This window comes from Bremia lactucae (genome assembly GCF_004359215.1).
Source record: "Bremia lactucae strain SF5 chromosome Unknown BlacSF5_NotPlaced_182_SHOA01000115.1_669280bp, whole genome shotgun sequence".
NCBI classification, from domain to species: domain Eukaryota; phylum Oomycota; class Peronosporomycetes; order Peronosporales; family Peronosporaceae; genus Bremia; species Bremia lactucae.
The window spans coordinates 501,914-505,175 of record NW_027152195.1 but is presented as its reverse complement, the minus strand read 5'-3'; positions in this window follow the sequence as shown (position 1 = coordinate 505,175).

The window sequence follows — 3,262 nt, the reverse complement described above, 5'->3', positions numbered from 1 at the left end:
TTCCTTGATCTCAATCAGCGTGATGCCCTTGGGGTTCTCCATAGTGGATGTCATCAGCTCGTATTCAGACGGAAGGCTGCTCAGTAAAACGACCATCTGGCGCGCCTCGTCCACTGGCTCTGCCATGGCTTCACTCCCCCGAAGTTTCGTTCCCTTCCATCTTTTATATTTCGTATTAATGTTATCATTTTATAGAACAGTTTCCACTTAGCGTAATTACCAAACTTCTTGGACCAATCAATAAGGGTAAGAGAATGAGTGGAGCAGAGTAGTGTTAGACAAATTGAACTCAATAAACATCACTTCGGATTTTGTCCTCTACTCCACAGTTATCTACTCAACAGGTTAACAGCCGCACAAGCTATGACGACCAAGCGCACCGGAGGCCTCCTGAAAAGTGGTAATTACTTTCACTGGGAGTACAACATGAGAATGACGCTCGCCAGGAAGGGACTGCTTGCTCATGTTCAACTTGTTAAGCCGGAGAATGAAATTGCGGAGGCGTGGCTAACGAACGACGCAAAGGCGCTGGGTATCATTGCGCAGGGGTCGAGCTGCAGCATCAGACGAAGATCAGGACGGCTACGCGCGCCATGGAGGCGTGGGCTACGCTTCGAGAGTTCTACAACCGTACTACTCTTCACAACCGTGTCACGATGACACGCCGACTTTATGATTTCAAGATGGAGGACGGTTCCACGATGGCGGCACATCTAGATGCATTGACGAGCTCGTGGTGGGTCTTCAGACCCTGGTGAACCCTAAACACCAGATACCGGTTTCAACTTTACCATTGTGGGATTTGAACTCGCGCCAAGTAGGTAGAACGTTAACCTCCACGTCTTAACCACTTGAGCAAATTGCGTTAGTCCCAAATCATGTTACCTTCAATTCTTAGCGGTGCAGTACCAACAGATCTTAATCGGGCTCAAGAGAAGGCAGGTAGGTCACGGGTACACTCCTTAATCTGAGGCGCAGGGATCAACCGATCGAGCGGAGCATGAAAAGGACAAACTTAAGGGCACTCACGCGAAGTGTCATGCCCCGGCTGCCCCCCCCCCTCGTGGATGGGAGGAGTCTCAAGAGAATGGCGGATCGATGGAGACGAGATCGAAGAAGAACCGCGATACTTTCCATGGAGTAGAAGACGGCCACGGACGAGATTGTTGAAGATTTAAATGCGGTAAGCGCGGCCATATAATGCTCGCTGCTATGCCAGGGTCCTTGCTGGGGCGAAGACGCCCAGCAACAGGTTTCCCTTCCCAAAGGGCGATGGCAAGAACCAGCGTGCGAGACGCATGAGTTCTGCACACGAAACGAATTGACCGGAGGCAGCAGATCTGACGTCAGAGCAACAACAAACGACAGAGAACTCCCCAGTGTGAGGAGCAACATGCCAATCAAGAGGGTAGGAACCTTTACGAGCAACAGCGGAAGAGATGTTAACAGCACGGTAGAAGACATGGTACAAGCGCCGGGCATCGACCAGGTAGAGGCATGGCGCACAACGCTAAGAGACCTTTTTGCAGGGGCTTATGAAGCGGAAGGGAGGTCCTACCAGTCGAGAGACAACGGTTCCGTAGCTAGCCGGTTAAGCCTAATCAAGTTAATGTTCGTCAAGAGTGCAGGAACCTTCTCAGAATGGGTATAGCTTGTGATAACGATCACTAAGGAGCTGCTCATAAAAAATGGGCTTTCAGGGAGATCGTCCGCAAGCTGTCTAGTCAGTACAAATGGGCGCACGCCCCACTCCTGAATCAGTAGATTAAGGTGGTAAGAAAGGCTGTTGGAGCTTCACCGGAGCCAGCTATAGGAGGTTTTTAGCCGGTTTACAAGGACTTCATGTTTAATTTAGTCAAGTTCACTAGCGAGAAGATCATTCGTCTCAAGAATTTATGTGCAACGTCCAAGTGCGTAACGCGACGGATGAAGAATGGGCAGTGATAGCAGGCATAGTGGAAGGCAATGTAGCATGCAGACGTCTCCCGGACTTTATACGACAAGTGCTTGAAGCGCAGACCGTTAGCATTTATACAGTTCCATCTTGGTTTGAGTCGAAGGGGAAACTGGTTTGCAATTGGGCAAAAGCTGGGGTGTCAAGATGAGTCACGGAGGCGATCCTAAAATCGGCGGAGCTAGCTCGAGTAAATCTGCTAGCTCTGCATGCAACGCTGGGGCATACCAAGACGATCACTTATGGCCAAGTAACTAAAGCCTATCCACTTTTACGTCTTCACCCGTATTACAGCGGAACGGCATAGTCTTGAACAATGCATCACCAGACTCTTGCGTCTTCTACAGAGTGGATGGTATTAGGCGTGTAAGTGGAAGCAAGGTAAGCGTGATGTTCACGCTTATGCCCAGCAAATACGATTTTTAGCGAGTTGTATCCCAAATAACCCAGTTCATGAACACACGTTGATTACGGTGATCATGCAAGGTCTTACGGATGGTAAAGACCCACCTGTTCCGCTTGGAACTGGATTAGCTTGAAGAAGCAATATCCGTTGCGGAACAGGAGGACTTTAGCTTGAGACAGGCTCAAGCTAGTTTGTCATCGTATCATCCTCCAAGGCGACATGAGCTTGAAGGTCCTGAACCTATGGACCTCTCTTATGTCAAAAGCGAGAAATTTCGCTTTCCGAACAACAAGCGATTGCAGAAATGCAATTACTGTCAGAAATTAAAAGACTACGCTCATGAGTGTAGTACTCCACGCCCAGTACCGAGAGGTACTGAACGTAATTATGGACCGAATGCTAAAAAGGGCAACGGCCGCGGGTCCGACCTTGCGAAAATGCAACAGCGAGGCGGACCGCCAAAAAAAACGGTCAGGGTTAGTAGGGGCGCAACGCCCTACTGATTCAGCAACCTCAAGAGAATTTGCAAATCTCTTGACTAAAGTTGCTCTAGACACCCAATCATTATGTGTCTCTGCACCTGGTGATACGGTTTACCTCATCGCCTTAAAATTAAACGTTACAAATGATTTGTCACTTAGAGCCCTAGTGGACTGTGGAGCGTCGAATAACTTTATTCGTCGCCAATCGCTAGAGGGTCGTAGGCTCAAATATGTTGAGCGCGACATCCCTCCAACGAGGATGACGGTGCGTCTAGCGACAGGCGCATCGATAACAGTAATGAAACGCGTAGTGAAATTTCACTACACGTTAAAAGATTTACAGTACGATGATGATTTCATCGTACTGGATTTGGATGACAAATTTGATGTCATCCTAGGTTTACCTTGGCTCAGAAAATA